Consider the following 23,597-nt stretch of genomic DNA (forward strand, 5'->3'; position numbering starts at 1 on the left):
TAATTACTACACCTGGAAGATGGCTTCCAGCTAATTACTGGGAGTCATCCTATATAAAAGACTCCCTCTCCCTTAGGGATTCGCCATGCAACGTGTAGAATCATTAGTCAGTAAGGTGTACTACTGATGCGTTATGAGGTCCCCTGGTCCTGGTTTGGCTAGTGTCCTAAACCTGTATTTCTTGCCCCAGTGTGGCCAGTCCTGAATCCGTCATCCCCTGGTCCCAGAGCAGCCAGTGTCTGAAACTCATTCTGGTGTAGCACGTCCTGTATCCGTAGTCCCCTGGATCCAGAAAGGCCAGGGCCTGAATCTCATTCCCGGAGCGGCCAGTGCTTGAAGCTTGTCCATGAGTGGCCAGTGCCTGAACATTGTCATCTGCTCTGTGTTCGACCAAACCCTGTTCCAGTATCATAGACCAGAGTGTCTTAACCTTGCCCTAATCAGTGTCAGTAACCATTCTGTAGAGGTACCAGAACTTACTAGTCTGAACAGAGACGTATCCCTATTGAGTGTCAGTGAACCTGACCTCTGGGGTCTGCAGCTGCAATACTGGGTTCTGCCCAGGAGTGGTACCTGGCGGCTACCTGCAGGTCAGTCTGTATCCACCAGTGAACACTAGGTAGCTGATTAGCTATGCACACTTCCTGAGCAGGCCCGGTCCTGTGATCCCAGCTCTCTTCAGGTCATTGACCAAGTCTTACCATGTAGTTCTGGGTTGATTTCTGACCTTTCTCAGAATTTTCCTTACCCCACGAGACGAGATCTTGCATGTAGCCCCAGACCGAAGAAGACTGACAGTTAACTTGTGTTTCTTCCATTTTCTAATAATTTTGTCAACAATTGTTGCTTTCTCATCAAGCTGCTTGCCTTTTGTGCTGCAGCCCACCCCAGCCTTGTGCAGGTCTACAATTTTGTCCCTGGTGTCCTTAGACAGCTCTTTGGTCTTGGCCATGGTGGAGAGGTTGGCGTGTGACTGATTATCTGGAAAGGTGTCTTTTTGTGACGGACTCAGCTCCTGCTGAGCCCATTTTTTGAGTGGACCCTCTGGGTCATGGCACCCACCCACCGAGGGCGAGCTTACCTTGTGAGAATCCACCTACTATACAGGGAGTGTCAGGGGCAAGACCAAGGGGGTGAGCCACCACGACTGCTGGGACCAGACGGCCGGCTCAGGGGACACTAGACGAGTGTCTGATGACAAGGACGAGCAGGAAGCAAGACGAGACAAGACGTAGGTGCAAGGTAACTTCATTAGGATAACTCAGGATCACATACAGTGTAAACAAGCAAAACGTGCAAGGTGCGTGCGTGGGGACGCCAAGGTCCATAGCATGGTATGTGCCAGGTGGCACGCCTAGGTACAGGTAACGGCACGATGGCATCGGACTCCGGACTGCTGGCAACGATCGACATCATCAAGGCATCAGGCTGCGGACATCAGCTCCGGACATCAGGCCGCAGTCATCCAGCTCATGATCTCTGGCAGCGATCGGCAGGTTCCGGACATCCGGCAGGCAAACCAGGTTTCAGGCAAGGAGGCACGACAGGTATCCAGGCATGGTGCGTGTTACAGAACACGCCGAGGTCTGAGGCTAGGTGCAAGGCAAGGTGCGTGTGTAGGGGACACGCCAGGGTTCAAGGCTAGGTGCAAAGCAAGGTGCGTGTGTAGGGGACACGCCAGGGTTCAAGGCTAGGTGCGTGTGTAGGGGACACGCCAGGGTTCACAAAACAAGACAGGGTGCGTGTGTGGAGACACGCCAAGGCAAGAGACAGAGTGCATGTGTAGAGACACGCCAAGGCACAAGGTACGAGACAGAGTGCGTGTGTAGAGACACGCCAAGGCACAAGGTACGAGACAGAGTCCTGAGCGTGCAAAGGGCACGCCAGGGTCAGGCGAGGCAGAGTCCTGCGCGTGCAGAGAGGCACGCCAGGAACAGGGTTCAAGGACCAGGCAAGACAGGAATCAGAGCAGAGCAAAGTTAACAAAGTGTTGTGCAAGAGTAGCACGAAAAGACACAGTGCGAGAACCAGCGTGAGTGCAAGGGAGCACGGAGACCACGGCTGGGAGCGCCGGCAGGTGGTACTGACGATGGCAGTTGCAGGCGGGCACGACTAGAGGCGGCACCGCCGCGGGGCCACGCAGCAAGATCACTATAGCACTGGACGGGGCACGGCTGAGGCACACAGGAGAGCATGGCTAGAGGCGGCACGGCTGAGGCACACCAGGCAGGCACAGATGACCAGTCACGTGCAAGGAGGCACAGAGCCACAAGGCAGGGCTAGGCAAAGACACAGGACAGAGACACGTACAGACAGTACGGCAAAGCCTAGTGCGAAAAGTGCAAGGGCGCACAAAACATCAGGGACAATACAAAGAACAAGGCAGAGACCTGCGCATGCAAAGAGCATGCCAGGGACAGGGACAGTCTAGCAGCGGAGCGTAGGCCGAAGCCCAGAGCCGGGCCAAGGCAGGGCCTTGGGACTAGACAAGGTACACAGGCGAGGCAGAGTCCTGCGCGTGCAGAGAGGCACGCCAGGGACAGGCGAGGCAGAGTCCTACGCGTGCAGAGAGGCACGCCAGGGACAGGCGAGGCAGAGTCCTGCGCGTGCAGAGAGGCACGCCAGGGACAGAGACTGAGGCAGGGTACCTGAAGCCACAAAGCAGAGCGAGACATGACACGAGGACAGAAACACGGAACAGAAGCAGAGCAAACAAGGACTACAAGGCAAAGCAGAGCAGGGACAGAACATGGCACGAGAGACAAACACTAGACAAGAGACGGAATACGAGCACGGAGCGTGTGCAGAGATGCACGACAGAGCAGAGTGCAAGGGCATAGAATAGAGGGAGCGCCCCACAGACCAAGCAGCCATGCAGGGACACCACACAATACTCAGGCCCAGAGCATAGGAAGGGGCGGCCTGATATAGGGCATAGCACCTCCTCTTCCAGGTCAGGACCAGGGGAGCACTTCCGGGTTCAGATCCACAGGATAACAGAGCGTAGTCACATGATCGGAGATCCAGACATGACGAGATGACTGCAGAATCAGTGCTGAAACCTAGACAGGTCACATGATCAGAGTTCCAGACATGACGAGATGATTACCGAACCAGACAGTGCAGGATCTTTAGGAAACGTCACATGATCAGCGTTCCAGACATGACGAGATGATTGCAGAACCAGACAGTGCAGGATCCAGGCAGGGACACATGATCAGGGACTCTAGACAAGACGAGAAGATCACAGAAGGCAGAGCAGAAACGCAGGCATCCTGCAGCTCAGACATGAGGTGAGTGTGCACACTGCTCTAGCGAACATGCCGACAAGATATGCACATGCACATCACTCCAGGAGTTCTTGAGACAAAACAGACATGGCAGACATGACAAACATGGCGGACATGACACTTTTATACAGGTAACAAGTTCAAACCGGTTGCAATTAATACAGGTGAAAGCAGAGTAGAAGGGCTTTTTAAAGAAAAACTAAAAGGTCTATGAGAGTCTGAATTCTTGGTGGTTGGTCGGTGATCATATACTTATTTCATGCAATAACATGCAATTTCATTATTTTAAAATCATACAATGTGATTTTCTGTTTTTTTTATTTTTAGATTTTCTCTCACCGTTGAAGTGTACCTGTGATAAATATTACAGACTTCTCCATTCTTTGTAGGAGGGAAAACTTGCAAAATCGGCAGCGTATCAAATACTTATTTTCCGCACTGTGTCAGGATCTTGGCTGTACATGTCCTTAAAGATTCATTTCTTACATTCGCATCAAGACATTTTTCAACCAAACTGCGAAGTATTGAGCGATGAGCACGGTGAGAGATTTCACCAAGATATTGCACCTATGGAAACAAGAGATCAAGGACAATGGAATCCATCAATGCTTGTAGATAACGTTGGGCCATTGTAAGAGATGACCCGGTGCAGGAGTACAAGAGACAAGCAAAAAGAGTTGTCACTGAATGAGGACTGCTATGAATGAGTCACCGAGGAGGAAAAACAAAAACAAGCTAAGCCACAGAAAACTAGAGAGGTTGGTAACTAAGCGGATTGCAGACCCCTGATCCTATTCACACAACTAGCAGTAGCCGTGGAGCGTACCTACGATGATCCTAGGCGCCTTGTCACAGCCGGAGAACTAAATAAGCCTAAAGCAATAAAAGGGAAATCTAAACTGCCCCAGAGCAGACCCCAAAGCAATAGACAGCCCCCAAACATGTATTGTCGGTGAGACAAGATGAAAACACAAACTCAGATAGAAAAATAGGCTGAGCAAACGATGGGGCCCACACTAACTAGAAAGGACAGGAAAGGAAAGATGCTGTCTGCAATCACGCACAAAACCCTGCCAAAAAATGTCCAACACTTTCTGATAACAAAAACCCTGAAGTCGCTAGACTTCAATTCCCTTTATCAGCACTCTGGTATATTCTGAAGACAGAGCAAAAAGAGACCAATCTGATCTGGGACAAAAAACAAACTGGCATAAATAGAGACATAAGAATGGAAATTCAGCACAGCCCCAGCAGGGGCTGGCTGACCACAAAAACTGAGTAAACCAGACCAAATCTCATGTGAAAAAATAGCAGAGCACACTTAGCTTGAGAAGGCAGGAACAGAACTGGAATCCAGAACCTCAGGGCAGGAAAATCACCAGCACAAAATTAGGGAGTCGGCTGTCTTAAATCCAGTTAGAGACTCCTGATGTCCACTCACAGTCCTCCTCCTCAGGTGGCAGGACTCTGCAATTTAGATCAGCTTCATTACCTACTGTCACCACTAGAGGGAGCCCAGATGGAGAACTCATGACTCCTCTGTCAACACAGCCAGCTCCACCACCCTCACCAGAAGCCAGAGGTAAACCAGAAAATGAGTTCACAACAGTGGACCAAATTTTATAATGCAATTTTTGTAACTGTTTATAATTCGTAATAGTGTTTAGATATGTTTTAGATATTGGAATTGCTGCTAAGCTTCCTCGAAGTATCAGACAATTGGCCTAACAAAATATCACGCATCTTTATATTTGCAAAATTAATGTTTCCGAGTACTGAAACTTTTATGTATCAATAACATGTAGCGGTAAAAGGAAAACTTTTAGATATCATAGAAACAAGGGACAAGTAAAATTGTCATTGTCAGATCTGAATTCAGAAGGGGAGAATCAGGAGGACACGGCTCGTTTCATAACCCAACCGGACAGCTTTTTTTTAACCAATGAATTTTTATTAAATGTTAAACAGCTACAAGTCCTACAGTCAGCGCAGAGACAATAGAGTCGGTGATAGGGGCATCACATATGACTTGGCTCCTAGAGAAAAGGAAAAACCAAGGAAAACTGAAGCACAAAAAATAGGGATCATATGAACTAAGGGGGGGGTAAGATGGAAAGGTGTACAATAGTCCATGAAACTTTAAGCTGATTTTCATCATGCCGTAATTATTTAGTTTCAAATGCAGCGTAATACAATAAATAAGAGGGGTGGTATTGTGTTTAACCCCTTTCTTACATCAGGCGTACTATTCCGTCCATGTGCCCTGGGCCAATTTGACCATTGATGGAATAGTATGTCTCGGCGATCGGTGGTGCACACGGGTGGTGTGCGGCCGATCGCGGCCAGGTGTCAGCTGATTCTCACAGCTGACACCCAGCACTAAGTGCCAGGAGCAGTCACAGACCGATCCCGGCATTTTATCCCCCAAAATACTGCAATCGAACACGATCACAGCATTCCAGGAGCAGGCAGAGGGCTGACAGTCCCTCTGCCTTTGGATCAGAGACCCCACAACGTGATGCGAGGTCGCGATCACTGCCATGGTAACCTGATGTTGTCACCACCAGAGCGAAGAAACTTCCTTGTCATGCGCAGTGCAAGTCAGGAAGTCACTCAGTGTCAGGGCACTGAGTGCAGTGCTGACAGCTTCTATAGCAGGGGTGGGGAACCTCAGGCCCCAGGGCCATTTATGGCCCTCGATGACCTTTTATCAGGCCCTTGAGCAGATTCTCAGGGACTGCATTCTTGGGCAGGGAGCTGTATTGTGATTGCCAGAAGCTCATTAATTTCTTCTTGCTCTGTTAGCACACACACACAGTGTTCACTACTGAACATTGAAGGGCATACAATGAAAGATTAAGTCATGAAACCAGTGCCAGAGTCAGGATGTACTTTGTGGGTGGAGTTTGTACGGCCCCCGAAGGATGGTATAAATATCCAAATGGCCTTTGGAAGAAAGAAGATTCCCCACCCCTGTTCTATAGCATGGGGATGCTGCTTCATCTGCCTGCCATAGAAGCGATCAGCCTGCAAAAAATGACTGTCCCATAGTGGGACAAAGTGTAAAAGATAGAATGAAATAAAAAAAAATGTAACTAATTGTAAAAATAGAAAAGAAAAAAAAAAAAAAAATAATAATAATAAAAAAGTCAATATTTATTCTAACATTAAATATTTGAATTAAAAAAAATCTAAACAGTAAAAGTACACATATAATGTATTGCCACGTCCATAACGACCCAACCTATAAAACTGTTCCACTAGGTAACCCCTTTAGTGAACACCATAAAAGCAAAGGCAAAAAACGCTTTGTCTTCATACCGCCATGCAAAAAGTGGAAAAACACGTGATCAATAAATAAACATGGTACCGCTGAAAACGTCATCTTGTCCCACAAAAAAAAGCCCCCATACAGTGTCATCAGCAGAAAAATAAAAAAGTTATAGCTCTCAGAAAAAAGCGATGAAAAAATAATTATTTTTTATATAAAATAGTTTTTATTGTATAAACATAAAAAATGATATAAATGAGGTATTGCTGTAATCGTACTGACCCGAAGAATAAAACTGCTTTATCAATTTTACCACACCTGGAACGGTATAAACGCCCCCCCCCCAAAAGAAATTCATGAATTGATGGTTTTTGTTCATTCTGCATCCAAAAATCAGAATAAAAAGTGATCAAAAAATGTCAAAAAATTATAGCTCTCAAAATGTGGTGATGCAAAAACTATTTTTACAATGAAAAGCATCTTTTAGTGTGTGACAGCTGCCAAACGTAAAAACCCGCTATAACACCTCATTCACATGTCCTGATATTTCGGGTACTGGTACTGTGCTGGCGATCGGCACAAGCAGGGGAGAATGATGAGAGTCGTGTTCAGCACCTGGCGCTGGGGAACAGCGCTTACTGTAACGCTTCTTCCCCGGTGCCAATGCGTGTCACATGAATGACATCCATGTGTTTTATGTGTGCACGTATGCTGGCCCACGCTGACATTCAAAATCGACGTCAGCGTGTTTTGCTCATGGACACACGGTCCGTGGAAACACACTGACATGTGCACAGACCCATTCACTTGAATAGGCAAATAGCGCTCCGTTCCTCCCGCGTCTCTCCGCATGGCTGCCCAATGGTATAAAATTCTGTGACACACCCATGATGTCTATATGATCACTGCAAACCCTAGATGAATTCATTGAGAGGTGTAATTCATAAAATGGGGTCACTTATAGGGGGTTCTGCTGTTCTGGCACCTCATGGGCTATCCCAGTGTGTCATGGCACCTTCAAACCATAACAGTAAAATCTAGCGCTCCTTCCCTTCTGAGCTCTGCCATGCACCTAAACAGTGGTTTACCCCCACATATGGGATATCAGCATACTCAGGACAATTTGCACAATAACTCTTGGGGTCCAATTTCTTCTGTTACCCTTGAGAAAATAAAAAATTGGCTTAGAAAAGATCATTTTTGTGGAAAAAAATATTTTTTACTTTTATGGCTCTACGTTATAAACTTCTGTGAAGCATTTGAGGTTCAAAGTGCTCACCACACATCTAGATAAGTTCCCTGGGGGGGTCTAGTTTCCCAAATGGGGTCACTTGTGGGGGGTTTCCACTGTTTAGGCACATCAGGGGCTCTCCAAACGCGACATGACACGGGCAGACCATTCCATCAAAGTCTGCATTCTAAAACATCACTACTTCCCTTCTGAGCCCCAATGTGCACCCATACAGTACTTTTCTGCCACATATGGTGTATCAGTGTACTCAGGAGAAATTGGACAACTTTTGGGGTCCAATTTCTACTGTTGCCCTTGGGAAAATAAAATATTGGGGACTAAAAATCATGTTTTTAGAAAAAATTATTTTTATATTTTCACGCCCAGACGCTATAGTGAAACACCTGGGCGTTCAAAGTTCATATCACACATTTAGATAAGTTCCTTGGGGGTGTATTTTCCAAAAAGGGGTCACTTGTAGGGATTTCCACTGTCTAGGCACATCAGGGGCTATCCAAACACAACATAGCGTCCAATCTCAATTCCAGCCAATTTTGTGTTGAAAAAGTCAAATGGCACTCCTTCCCTTCCGAGCTCTACCAAGCGCCCAAACAGTTGTTTACCCCCACATATCAGGTATCAGTGTACTCAGGACAAATTGCACAATAACTTTTGCAGTCCAAATTTTCCTGTTACCCTTGGGGAAAAAACATTCCAAAAATTCCTGTGAAGCACCAGAAGGGTTAGTAAACTTCTGACATGTGGTTTTGAGCACCCTGAGGGGTGCAGTTTTCAAAATGGTATCACTTTTGGGTATTTTCTATCATATAGACCCCTCAAAGTGACTTCAAATGTGATGTGGTCCCTAAAAAAAAATGGTGTTGTAGAAATGAGAAATCGCTGGTCAACTTCTAACCCTTATAACTTCCTAAACCTTATGGTTCCAAAATTGTGATGATGTAAAGTAGACATGTGGGAAATGTTATTAAGTCTTTTGTGTGACATATCTGTGTGATTAATGGGCATGAAAATTCAAAATTGGAAAATTGCTAAATTTTCCACCAAATTTCCATTTTTTTCACAAATAAACGCAAGTCATGTCAAAGAAATTTTACCACTAACATGAAGTAAAATATGTCATGAGAAAACAATGTCAGAATCACCGGGATCCATGGAAGCGTTCCAGAATTATTATCTCATAAAGGGACAGTGGTCAGAATTGTAAAAATTGGCCCGGGCATTAACGTGCAAACCACCCTTGGGGGTAAAGGGGTTAATGGCTAACTGAAAAGATGGTAACACATTGCAAGCTTTCCAGACAACTCAGGTCTCTTCAGGCATAGAATAATACAAAATCTGAAGAATCACATAGCACAGACATAATGCAATAGGTAAGACAAATGACGTGAAGTAGAACTATCATTATGGGAGAGGGATAAACAGTGGTGGCCACAAATATTGGAACAGTTCATAGATTAGGAGTGTGAAAGTTTTATTGTCCCCTGGTAGGGGTCTGGTTCTGTGTTGTGATACCCAACAAGGTCTGAGAAGAAAATTCCTTAATTTATATAAAAAGACATAAATCCATGTGACACATTCATTCCTGCATTGAGAGTGTCAAAAGCTGTCATGAGTTTATACTCCCAGATCCTTCTGTTTCTCTGAGATTTGAAGTTACCTTTTTAATACAAGTAATTTCATGTCCATGGTGCTGTGATCAGGGCTGCAAAAATGTTTTGCCACAGGTAGATCTATTCTTTTTTCTCTTATTGTGTAGTTGTCAGAATTCATCCTTGTTCTAAGTTTTTGCCCTGTCTCTTCCACATACAGACCCCCCAGTTGGACAGTTGGTACAAATAATTAAGTACACCACACTTTCATACCTTACACCACTCTTAATTATTTGTGGAGTTACAACATTTGACATTTGCCTGCATTTTTATATCTACACATGGTTTACACAAATTATATTTTCTTGTGGTAACTCTATACTATTTACCATTAGAAGCTGTGTATTTTTGCAACTATCTGTATGTATACATGATTGATTACCACTTCTGTCTCTGTAAAAACAATCCCCTTTAATCCCTTTCCGATATTGGGCATAAATGTACGCCAATGTCGGACTCCCTTCCTTTGATGTGGGCTCCGTCGCTGAGCCCACATCTTTTCAGGCACATGTCAGCTGTCAACTACTCCACCTGTGGCACGCACACAGAGATGGGGTAACAACAAGTGTAGGAAGATGACAGTCCATTGAGTCCATACAAGGTGCAAGGACAGTTGATCCGAGGATCACAACCTGGCTTCTCTACACATATCCATGGTTCAGCAATGGTCAATGGAGCAGATCTGTATTCTTTCCAACCGAGGCTGAAAATCCCTAGGTTATTTCCTATAGAATGATAGACCCGTGTCCCTCGATTATTTAAACTATTTACATAGTTTTTCCCTCTCTGCTTTAGAAGTCAACAAACTGGCTCCATAACACAATGCATAATTAGCATATCAGCAAACATCACTAGTGATCAAGGATAAGCGCACAATAAAAGTCAATATTACCGGCTTACACAAACAAAAGTCTGTTTTCTTGACCAACTAGAAATTAAACACTTAAATTTAAAGCCAACATACAGATAACATTCTATTATTCTTCGTTTGCTAAAAATAGTCGTCTGGTTAATTAAGGAACAAAGCTGTATGTCTTCACAATGCCAAAAGTAAAAAAAAAAATGTTTTTAAAAATATTAAAAAAGTTAAAAAAAATATGAAAGTTCAAATTCCCCCTTTTGCCCCATTTAAAATAAAACAATAAAAAAATATACATATTTGGTATTGCTGCATTCAGAATCACCCGATCTATCAACATAAAAAATGAATTAACCCAATCACTAAACGGCGTAATGAGAAAAAACGTAAAAAAAAAATGCCAGAATTAAGTTTTTTTGGTCGCCACACGATTGCATTCAAATACAATAACAGGCGATCAAAAGATCGTATCTGCACCAAAACGGTATCATTAAAAGCGTCAGCTCGGCACACAAAAAATAAGCCTTCACCCAACCCAAGATCATGAAAAATGAAGATGCGACGGGTATCGGAATATGGAGCAATTCTTTCATACTTTACCTAATTAAGAGGAGTTATTTTTACTGATAAATGTTTGTTTTGGGTCGTTTATTTTCTGTTGGTATTTGGTTTATCCTATAAAACTCCCATATAATATTCTCACCTTGAATTTATCCTATAAAACTCCCATATAATATTCTCACCTTGAATTTATCCTATAAAACTCCCATATAATATTCTCACCTTGAATTTATTCTATAAAACTCCCATATAATATTCTCACCTTGAATTTATCCTATAAAACTCCCATATAATATTCTCACCTTGAATTTATTCTATAAAACTCCCATATAATATTCTCACCTTGAATTTATTCTATAAAACTCCCATATAATATTCTCACCTTGAATTTATCCTATAAAACTCCCATATAATATTCTCACCTTGAATTTATTCTATAAAACTCCCATATAATATTCCATCCTTGAACGCACGCCGCGTGCATCATGTTTTTGTACAATCTGTGAATAATATATATAGGTTCTCCCCGTCTGAGTTATTTTTGAAGGTCAACAAAATACTATTTTCCTGTAATTCATTTCTCACACTCTAGGTATAATAATGACTTTTCCCTGTGTGGGATTTTTGATGTTAAAAAAGGTTGTCGGTACTTGCTTTCTGGGGTCTCTTGAGGTTTTTACGTCATGTGAGCCCTGTGCCCAATCAGCGCTTGCATCACTGTCCCCACCTTCGGACAAATCAAGCATCATGAGGCCGTCAGAGAGCAGCCGCAGCCCTGGCTTCCTGTTCATGTTCAATATGTCCGAAGGAACAGTGAAGCTGCCGCTGATTGGGTGCAGGGCTCGTGTGATGTGACAACATCACATAAGCCCCGGGACAGTGAGTCTCAACACCACTGAAGTGGAGCCGGCACGCCAGCGGAGTAGGAGTGTTTTTATTTTAATGAGGCCAAACGTGAGGAATGCGGTGGACACCGCATCTGGAGGCACATTTGCCCCTCTCCTATATACTGACAAGCTCATTACCTTAGAGAGATCATTCTCCTCAATGCCTAAAGCACCATCGTCCTTTCTGATAGATGCCTATAAGCTCTACACAATCTACAGTGGGGAAAAAAAGTATTTAGTCAGTCAGCAATAGTGCAAGTTCCACCACTTAAAAAGATGAGAGGCGTCTGTAATTTACATCATAGGTAGACCTCAACTATGGGAGACAAACTGAGAAAAAAAAATCCAGAAAATGGTTGCTTTATTATTTTATTTTTATTACAGGAGATCGATGGCTTCATGTAATTAGGTGATTGTACTCTGTTATGTGTTAAATGTTATATGTATGTTCTATATGTTGTATGTTCTGTATGTGTTTTTTTTTACATTCAACACATTAGCCGGAAGATGGGACTACTACTGTCTCATCATTGGCTAATGTGTCACTCACTGACAGTGTAGCAGGCATAACTCGATGGGACTTGTAGTCCCATCGGACAATGCCTGCCTGCATAAACACACATGCACACACACTCACACACACCCGCACAGCCCCGGCACCACCCGCACAGCACGCAGACCCCCCCGCACAGCCCTGGCAAAACCGCACAGCCTGCCCACCCACCCGCACAGCCGGCATAAAGCCCGCAGACCCTCACAAGGCCGGTCCACCCCCTGCACAGCCAGCAGACAGCCCGCAGACCCCCACATGGCCCGTCCACCCCCCGCACAGCTGGCAGACAGCCCGTAGACCCCCACATGGCCCGTCCACCCCCCGCACAGCTGGCAGACAGCCCGTAGACCCCGCACGGCCTGCCCACCCCCCGCACAGCTGGCAGACAGCCCGCAGACCCAAACACGGCCCGTCCACCCCCCACATAGCCAGCAGACAGCCTGCAGACCCTGACACGGCTCACCCACTCCCCCGCACAGCAGCCCGCAGAGCCCCGTGCAGCCTGTCCACCCACTGCATAGCCGACAGACTGCCTGTCCACCCCCTACACAGCCCTGTCCACCCCCTGCACAGTCCCGTCACTCTTGATGGGTGAGAAGACAGATGCTGCAGAGTGACGGGGCTGTGACGTGTGGTGCAACACCGCCCACACACTGCTGTGACTCTTGATGAGTGACAGCAGTGTGTTGACGCTGGGTCACGCCTGCTGATGATGTCACATCAATTTCCAGAGTCAGGAAATTGACATGACATCAGCGGATGTTAGCGGCGGCTGCAGTCTGGGGGTCACGTGACCCGGAATCAGCTACCTGCATAACGCCGCTCACAGGCAGAATTGGCAACGCAAGGTAATTACAAAAATCATTAGGAGCCCCGGGGGATACAATGGGGGGTTACTAAAAAGTAAACTGTCCATAAAAATGGCAAGCTATGCAAAAAACTTTAATTATTTACCAAGACAATGACAGTTCACAGTCTAATAGAAAACTTTGTTGGATGAGCCAGTAGTGTGCGGTGTTCAACTGTTTGTTCATTCTGCCTCCCAAATATCAAATAAAAAAACAGATAAGGCAGGTTACAGTTAATGCTATAGTTAGGGTTAGTGTTGGGGCTAAAGTTAGGGTAACTGTTAGGCTAAACTTAGGGTTAGGGTTTCTTCTAAAGTTAGGGGTAGGGTAAAGAATTAGGTTTTACTCAATTGTCTGCCCAATAATTTGGTCACGTCAGTCACGTCGCAGTTTTGTATTTTTGAAAAAAAAATGAAAACTTATAAAATGGCCCTTCAGTTTTATAGTGGAGGAGGCTTATGCACTTTTATGTTCTGACAGCGAAGAAAGTATTGAAGAAAGCATACAGGATAGTATTACATACATAAGTATACATTAGAGTACAAATTATAATACTTTCCCCATTTTTTAATAAATGCAAATACACCAAACACATCCCTCCCCCTTCCCATAACAAGAACCCCCCCGTCACGCATCTACAATCCTTAGCCATGCATTACAATGTTGTACACTTTTTTATAACCCTAATATCCTATTTTTGATGAGTTCTGCGGAAGCCAATCCGGGAAAGTCCAACCAGCCCCCCCAGATATTCTCCTAGTGGTTCATCTTTTCAAGTAGACGCTTCGCTCCATAAGGATTACAAAATTAACTCTTTTTTACAAATTCCTTCCTAGTAGGAGGATTTTCATCTAACACAGTGTTTCTCAACTCCAGTCCTCAAGACCCACCAACAGTTCATGTTTTCAGGATTTCCTTAGTATTGCACAGGTGATAATTTCATCACCTGCTCACCTGCTCAAGCATTAATAGCATCACCTGTGCAATACTAAGGAAATCCTGAAAACATGACCTGTTGGAGGGTCTTGAGGACTGGAGTTGAGAAACACTGATCTAACCAGTGCAATGTGATAGTCTTCTTTGCAACATAAAGCAGTCTGGCTATAACTAGCCTACCCCATTCATCCAACGCCACCTCCTCTACATGTCCTAAAATACACGTCAATGGATCTCGAGTAATATTTGCTTCCGACACTCTTTCCACTAAATTTAGGACCCCGAACCAAAATGCCTGTAATCATGGACAAGACCATAGCATATGAAGGATATCAGCTTCATCCATCGTACATCTCGGACATCCAGAGTCTGCCCTTAGTCCAGCCTTTTTCATCCACACAGGTGTCCTGTGTACCCCATGTATAGTGTATAACTGCGACCCCCTCCCAGATCCACTCATAGATATTCTAGGGACATATTGTAAAACCGACTCCCACTGCTCATCCGATATGTCTCCCAAATCCCTTGTCCATTTGGATCTAGCCATCAATGGGTGTCTATCCAAAAACATATCCAGCAATCCCCTGTGAATTATCAATATAAGACCCCTAGTGCCCCTCTGGGGGCCAAGCGTATCCAACATACTGTCATTCTGTATCACTATCGGTGACTTTCTCCACTGTCTAGAGAATGCGTGTCGCAGCTGCAGATACTGGTAAAACATAGTATGCTCCAAAGGGAACTCTTCCCTAAGTGTTTCAAATGTTTTAAATGTCTCACCATCTAGCACAGCGGTGGGGAATCTTTTTTCTGCCAAGGGCCATTTGGATAATTATACCATCCTTCGGGGGCCGTACAAACTCTGCCCACAAAGTACATCCTGACTGTGGTACTGGCTTAATCTTTCATTGCATGCCCTTCAATGTTCAGTAGTGAACACTGCATGTATGTGCTCACAGAGCAAGAAAAATTAATGAGCTTGTGGCAATCAAAATACAGCTCCCTGCCCAAGAATGCAGTCCCTGAGAATCTGCTCGGGGGGCCTGATAAAAGGTCATCGAGGGCCGTAAATGGCCCTGGGGCCTGAGGTTCCCCACCCCTGATCTAGCAACAGCGACACATACCATATACCTATTCTTCTCCACTGTCCAAAATTCCGTAGACTTAGCAGTTCAGTCAGCCGGGGGTCAAACCAAATGGCTTTGTATCTCGGGTATTCCCCTATACCCCTCCATAGCTTTATTTTTTTCCACAGTTTCAGATTTTGGCATTTTAACGACAATAGTCAATGCCTGCCCAGAAATGCCCCAGAACATGACAGACTATTCAAAATCAGACCCATCATCGAAGACTTGACAGAAAAGTTCTTAAAGCTTTACACCCCAACAGAAAACATTTCCATTGATGAGTCCCTTGTAAAATTCAGAGGAAGACTGCACCTCAAGCAATTTATTCCTTCTAAGAGGGCAAGGTTCAGAATAAAGTTCTATAAAATGTGCGAGAGTTCAACCGGATACACATCAGCTTTACACATTTATGAGGGGAAAGAAAGCCAACTAAACCCACCAGGAGGCCCTACTTATCTGGGGACATCGGGGAAAAATGGTTTGGGAGCTGATAACTCCATTTTTACAAAAAGGCTACAATCTGAATGTTGACAACTACTACACCAGCATACCCCTATTTAAAAGTCTGGTTGAACATAACATAGGGGCTTGTGGGATCATTCACAAAAACCGTCAGGCATTTCCACAATCATTGGTCAGCAAAAAGTTCCGAAAGGGGCAGTCAGGGGCTTTACACAATGGAGAGCTGCTTGCCATTAAGTATAAGGATAAAAAAGATATTTTTATCCTGAGCTCGATCCACACAGATGCCACAAGGGCCCCTGCAGACCAACAGGGATCCACTACTCCAAAACCTGTGTCTGTCATTGACTACAACAAATATATGGGGGTGTGGACCTTGCAGATCAGGTTCTACAACCATACTAGGTATCAAGAAAATCATATACCTGTATATACTTGTGTACAAACCGACCTTTGTATAAGCCGACCCCCTTAATTTTGCCACAAAAAACTGGGAAAACGTATTGACTCTTATATAAAGGCCGAGTGATAATGGTGGTCCAAGAAGAAACTCCATAGATAAACCCCCCCATATGCTGCTGCACAAGGGTTAATGCTGCCCTATAAGATGCTCCATACATACCCCCATAATATGCTGCTGCACAAGGGTTAATGCTGCCCCATAAATGCCCCCCATATGCTGCACCACAAGGGTTAATGCTGCCCCATAAATACCCCCATATGCTGCTCCACAAGGGTTAATGCTGCCCCATAAATACCCCCATATGCTGCTCCACAAGGGTTAATGCTGCCCCATAAATACTCCCCATATGCTGCTCCACAAGGATTAATGCTGCCCCATAAATACCCCGCATATGCTGCTCCACAAGGGTTAATGCTGCCCCATAAATACCCCCCATATGCTGCTCCACAAGGGCTAATGCTGCCCCATAAGATACTCCATAAATCGCCCTTATTTGTTGCTGCAACTGCAATAAAAAAAAAAAAACATACTCACCTCTCCGTCGCTGAGGGCCAGGTGCCGGTGTCCTGAGCCCCTGGCAGTGGCGATATTAGCCTGTCCCCTTTCCAAGCCGTGCCCCGCTGTGTCCCCTGGATCTCTGCGTTGACAGCAGAGGGAGCGCACTGACTATGTCATCGCGCCTTCTGCCGTCACAGCAGGAGGACCCGGAGACACAGTGGTGCACGGCTTGGAATGGGGACAGGTGAATATCACTCTGCCCCCATCATACTCACCCCTCCTAGGGCAAGGTCTTCTCTACAGCGGCAGCCCCTGCGTCTCGCTCTGCCATCTGCTTCCTGCATTCAGATGGTCACATGGTACCGCTCATTAAATATGCGCATATTCATGAATTTAATGAGCGGTACCACGTGTCCGCTGAATGCAGGAAGCAGATGGCAGAGGGAGACGCAGGGGCTGCAGAGAAGTGCCAGGAGAGGTAAGTATGGTCTCTGACACCCCAGCTCCCCCTCCCCGCCCACTCCCCCGGTATATGATTCGCGTATAAGCCGAGAGGGGGACTTTCAGCCCAAAAATCTCGGCTTATACACGAGTATATACAGTATCTGGTATAAAAAGTTAGTCATGTATTTGCTTCAGGTGGCCACATATAATTCTTTTGTGTTATACAAAAAAGCCGGAAATGCAGATACTTTCCTTGATTATCAGGAAAAGGTCACTGAAAATCTTGTTTCTGACAATTTTGTCCCCGCCAATCCTTTAGAATGTGAAGATGTTAGAAGACTCACTGAGCGACATTTTATTGCACTCATCCCAGTAACTGAAACAAGAAAGAACCCCCAGAGAAGATGTCGTGTATGCTCCTAGAGAGGAATGAGGCATGATCCCCGCTATTATTACCCACAATGCCCATCACTGCCAGCCTTATGCCTCCATGACGGCTTTACAATCTTCCACACAGAACTACATTTTTGAAATGTTTTGACATTCAAGCATTTGGTTTATTTAGTGACAGACACATTTGAGTAGAGCTGATGTAACAATTTCCGGGGGTAGGTGGGGGAGGTCTCCAGAGACACAAGCTGGGCACAATATATTGGACACTACAATGACATTTCTGCAATTTTTTCTAAACCTTCCACTACGAGTTTCTGGAAATTATCCTTGTAGTGAAAATGGTCGCTATATCCATAGATGAATTCCCAGTGGGGTGTCATTTCCAAAATGTGCACAAGAAATATAATTCACCGCACACTTTTCTTGGATATTATGCAAAATTAGTGAATTTTATTCAAAAACATCCAGTCCACAGAAAAAAAGTGCCAGGACAGAAAAATTAGTATATACAGCCTAGATTCCCATACCCAACGTTTCTATCCTCCCGGATCTTAGTAATGGGGTACTACAAAAATAGAGAGGACAATATAAGAAAACATATATGACAATATATACATATGACTAATACATAAAAACCATATATACAAAATGGTTATGTACAAAAGGGGGAGACTGCTAATACAAGATGAAGGGAAACCACGGTTTAAACAAGGATTGTTAGTGATAGAAATCCAGAATTTGTAAATATGGAAATAAATACAGCAACACAAATTATGGAGCATACGTAGAATGTATTGTATTGGTAAACGAACGCTGTAAGCTAAAGCACAAGGAAGAAGAAAAAAGCAAGAGGCGATTCTGTTACCTTGGTAACTGTTTGTCACTCATTGTTGGCAGTGGTGGGATAACTAAGATAAGCCCCCGGCCCATGTGATAGCCGTGTGCTGGCCAAATGCCATACAACCCCTTTTCCTGACAATGTCTATAATATTGTGGCTATTGTGAGGCTTAGAAAAAAAATTACATCCAGCAAAATGACACCAGCGATGACGGCGCCTGCACAGTAGCATCTATAAGTAAGACATAGAGGTTACTGGACAGAGGCCGCTGGTGACATTTTAATGGATGTAATTTTTTTCTAGGCCTCACAATAGCCACAATATTATAGGCATTATCACCAATAATATCAATGCTATTATATGCATTATGTAATAATGGGGGCAGGTCAGTGAGGGATCAGCGACCTGTCATAAGCCAATACAGATGAACATGTAATCAGAGCACCACATAAAGCCCCGCCCACAGCCCCACCCACAGCCCCGCCCCAGAGCACGAGAATCTCATTAACTGAAAACTACAAATACAGATTACACAACAGTAAACCAGACTTGCCCTCATTTATGGTGGACCATTGGAGCTACTATGGATCCTGAGGAAAGATTAGAGAAAATAATATTGCTCCCCATTTCAGGAGAGATTGTACAGTAATCTGAATTCCTTAGGATCAAAAACAATGTAATTTATGACACGGAGTGAATCCATGAAACCAGGGCTTGAGCCATGCCAACACATCTCCTGCAGGCAGGGCCGTATTTGCCATTAGGCACTGGAGGGCCCGTGCCTAGGACAGGGCTTAGCGGTGTGGCAGCACCTGAGCGAGTGTTTTTTTTTTTTTTGTTTAAATTTGGTCCGGTGTCGGCCCTTATCCTCGTTTACTCCCCCCCCTGCGCCATCCCCCCGCCATCATACTCACCTCCTCCAGGCTCCAGTGGCGTCTGTTGCAGGCAGCTCCGATGGTCCTGCACGACTGCCAGGATGTCTGTCTTCTTCCTGTCTCAGCATGCGGTCCAGGGGGAGAATGGGGGCCAGGGGGAAGACTGAGCAGCGGGGCGGGGGGCAATAAATGATCCGGGGGGAGAATGGCAGCCGGGGAGAAAACTGAGCAGCGGGGGAGGGGGGGATGAGCGCCAGGGGGGGCAATAAATGATCTAGGGGAGAGAATGGGGGTCTGGCGAGACTGAGCAGTGGGGAGGAATGAGCGGGGGAATGAGCGGGGGGGTTTAATGAGTGCCAGGGGGAGAATGGGGGCCAGGGGGAGACTGAGCAGATTTTTTTTAATACCTGCAGTAGCGGCAGCAGCAGTATATGGGGGCATAAACTGTGGGGCATCTTATTTGGGCAGCATATGGGGGCATAATCTATGGAGCATCTTATGGAAGCAGCATATGGGAGCATATTCAATGGAGCATCTTATGGGGGCATATTCAGTGGAGCATCTTATGGGGGCAGCATATGGGGCATATTCAATGGAGCATCTTATGGGGGGAAGCATATGGGGGCATATTCAATGGAGCATCTTATGGGGGCAGCATATGGGGCATATTCAATGGAGCATCTTATGGGGGCAGCATATGGGGGCATATTCAGTGGAGCACCTTATGGGGCATATTCAGTGGAGCATCATATGTGGGCATATTCAGTGGAGCATCTTATGGAGGCAGCATATGGGGGCATATTCAGTGGAGCATCTTATGGGGGCATATTCAGTGGAGCATCTTATGGGGGCATATTCAATGGAGCATCTTATGGAGGCAGCATATGGGGGCATATTCAGTGGAGAACCTTATGGGGGCATATTCAATGGAGCATCATATGGGGGCATATTCAGTGGAGCATCTTATGGGGGCAGCATATGGGAGCATATTCAGTGGAGCATCTTATGGGGGCAGCATATGGGGGCATATTCAGTGGAGCATCTTATGGAGGCAACATATGGGGGCATATTCAGTGGAGCATCATATGGGGGCATATTCAGTGGAGCATCTTATGGGGGCAGATTCAATGGAGCATCTTATGGAGGCAGCATATGGGGGCATATTCAGTAGAGCATCTTATTGGGGCATATTCAGTGGAGGATCTTATTGGGGCAGCATATGTGGGCATATTTAGTGGAGCATCTTATGGGGGCAGCATATGGGGACATATTCAGTGGAGCATCTTATGGGGGCAGCATATAGGGGCATATTCAGTGGAGCATCTTATGGAGGCAGCATATGGGGGCATATTCAGTGGAGCATCATATGGGGGCATATTCAGTGGCGCATCTTAAGGGGGCATATTCAGTGGAGCAGCATATGGGAGCATATTCAATGGAGCATCTTATGGAGGCAGCATATGGGGGCATATTTAGTGGAGCATCAAATGGGGGCATATTCAGTGGAGCATCATATGGTGGCATATTCAGTGGAGCATCATATGGGTGCATATTCAATGGAGCATCTTATGGAGGCAGCATATGGGGGCATATTCAGTGGAGCATCATATGAGGGCATATTCAGTGGAGCATCTTATGGGGGCAGCATATGGGGGCATATTCCGTGGAGCATCTTATGGAGGCAGCATATGGGGGCATATTCAGTGGAGCATCTTATGGGGCAGCATATGGGGCATATTCAATGGAGCATCATATGGGGGCATATTCAGTGGAGCAACTTATGGGGGCAGCATATGGGGGCATATTCAGAGGAGTATCTTATGGGGGGCAGCATATGGGGGCATATTCATTGGAACATCTTTTGGGGCAGCATATGGGGGCATATTCAGTGGAGCATCTTATGGGGGCAGCATATGGGGGCAAATTCAGTAGAGCATCATATGGGGCTTATTCAGTGGAGCATCTTATGGGGGCAGCATATGGGGCATATTCAGTGGAGCATCATATGGGGGCATATTCAGTGGAGCATCTTATGGGGGCAGCATATGGGGGCATATTCAGTGGAGCATCTTATGGGGGCAGCATATGGGGGCATATTCAGTGGTGCATCATATTGGGGCATATTCAGTGGAGCATCTTATGTGGCAGCATATGGTGGCATATTCAGTGGAGCATCTTATGAGGGGCAGCATATGGGGGCATATTCAGTGGAGCATCTTATGGGGGCAGAATATGGGGGCATATTCAGTGGAGCATCTTATGGGGGAGCATATGGAAGCATATTCAATGGAGCATCTTATGGGAGCAGCATATGGGGGTATATTCAATGGAGGATCTTATGGGGCCTATTCTATGGAGCATTTTATAGGGCATAATCTATGGAATGTCTTATGGGGCCATAACCTTTATGGAGCAGCATATGGGGCATATTATTCCATGGAGCATCTTATGGGGCCATTATTAACCTCTGTGCAGCATTATATGGGGTGCATTTTGTATGGAGCATCTTATGGGGACAACATGAACTGTATGGAGCATTATATGGGGCTCCTGATTCAATATGGATATTCAAAACATGTAACCTACTGATGTTTCAATTAATTTTACTTTTATTGGTATCTATTTTTATTTTTGAAATTTACCAGTAGCTGCTGCATTTTCCACCCTAGGCTTATACTCGAGTCAATAAGTTTTCCCAGTTCTTTGTGGCAAAATTAGGGGGGTCGACTTATACTCGGGTCGGCTTATGCTCGTGTATATACGGGTAATCCTCCAATGTCTGCTGGACATGGTATGGGGATAGTTTATAGTTCAGTTAGTACAGGCACCATACTTCTTGCTGTTAACCAGTTAATGCTTTCTTGTCCACCACACTGCAGTGTCAAAAGAGGAAGACAGCGAGACAGGCAGCAACATCGCATCAGAGAGCTCGTGACCTCGAAATAGAAGATCCTCAGATCCTGGTATTGTGACATAATATTAAGAATAATATTTGTACATTGATATTGCGCTATTAAATCCACTGCCGGATCTGCCGTGAATGGCAAAAATCGCTGATGTGAAAGTAGCCCAAGTCACTGCTGACAGTGTCTGCATTAGTCATACTCGCCAATGGGGGGCAGCACGAAAAGTGCCTAGGGCAGCACAAACTCTAAATACGGCCCTGCCTGCAGGCGTGAATAAATGTATATTACAGCCATCAGCCACGCACAGCTTAGAGATCTATCATGGCACAGGTGGAATGTTTGTCCTGTAGATTATCACAATCCTCCTTGAAGTTAGTTGGTTTTAATACAAATTGAAAAGTCAGGATAAAGGGAAACTCTGCTGTTATTGTACAGAAATTCACACTTGGTCTCACTGCACATTTACTGTTGTTGATCATAAAAGGGAAGTTTGGCCAGAAAGACTGGACCTGGTCTTGTAGGGACCATGAGACATTCAGCAGCACAGAAGGGAGAGAAGATTCATCCGATAAGATCTCAGGGATCTAGGAAGCCAACAGCATCATTACCCTCCGCTTTCTGTTACAGGCCCATCATAATACCTTTCTTCAAGTGATTTTGTAACTTGTCAGCACATTCTACATACGCTGTCATTTGGCTTTATAGTTACAGATCTGGGCAGGTAACGGTCAGCGTCTCTTAATGTGAAGGAGAGAATGGCTAATGAAATCAATTATTAAACCTTAAATAAGTCAGTTCAGATATGGTGTACCAAGATGGCGTCTGTGTCTTCAGACACCTTGGAAGGAATCCTTGGAATGCAGAAGCTAAGATACTGGATACAATATATGGAAGTGAAGTTGAAATGGACCTATCATAGACTGACACTGGCTCCTCAGAAGATTGTGTGACGCCCATTTCCTGTCTCTTTGTCTTGAGAAAAAACTTCAGTTGTGTGCGAGTCTTTGCGGAGAAAGGAGTAGACATCTAACTCTGTGTTCAGTGTGACTCTTTAAGAGCACACTGCCTATATTGGATCAGGTGCAAGCAATCATATAGCTCTCTCTTTAAGGTATCACCCACACACTAATCCCAGGGGGTAGGTGGATCCTCCAGGTTGTAAGTTCTATAGAAAAGGGCTTTCAATGCCCAAAGTCATTTGAACAGTTTTGGTGGAGGAGAATGTTGTGATCTAGAGGCAAAATGGTGACCATGGTAATACGGCCGGACTACACCACCGATAAAGCAGCCACAGCCGGTGACTGAGAGGAATCTGTGACTTCTCTGCATTCAGTGGTTACTACTCACCTGGGTAGTCATATGTGGGAATCTCCTCTTTACACCGCTCATCACCCCTCACATATGTCTCTGTAGGATTAATATGGGTCAGATCTTCACCCTGAAACAAATATTGTAAAAGTCACAGACAGATGGAGAAGTCCCAT

General features: G+C 45.2%; 1 long non-coding RNA gene across 2 annotated transcripts; it reads right to left on the reverse strand.

Annotated features, from left to right (window-relative positions):
- Positions 1–1,232: 1,232 nt before the first annotated feature.
- LOC141047110 (uncharacterized) lies at positions 1,233–23,543 on the reverse strand. Of its 2 annotated transcripts, XR_012219756.1 has the most exons (3): positions 23,461–23,543; positions 3,630–4,757; positions 1,233–3,226 (listed from the first exon to the last, which is right to left on the reverse strand). It is a non-coding gene; the product is annotated as an uncharacterized lncRNA (long non-coding RNA). The 2 variants fall into 2 exon arrangements; XR_012219755.1 differs by having other exon boundaries at positions 1,233–4,757.
- Positions 23,544–23,597: the final 54 nt, after the last annotated feature.

The sequence above is a fragment of the Dendrobates tinctorius genome, unplaced genomic scaffold, assembly GCF_039654945.1.
Source record: "Dendrobates tinctorius isolate UK_male_01 unplaced genomic scaffold, ASM3965494v1 ptg000126l, whole genome shotgun sequence".
NCBI classification, from domain to species: domain Eukaryota; kingdom Metazoa; phylum Chordata; class Amphibia; order Anura; family Dendrobatidae; genus Dendrobates; species Dendrobates tinctorius.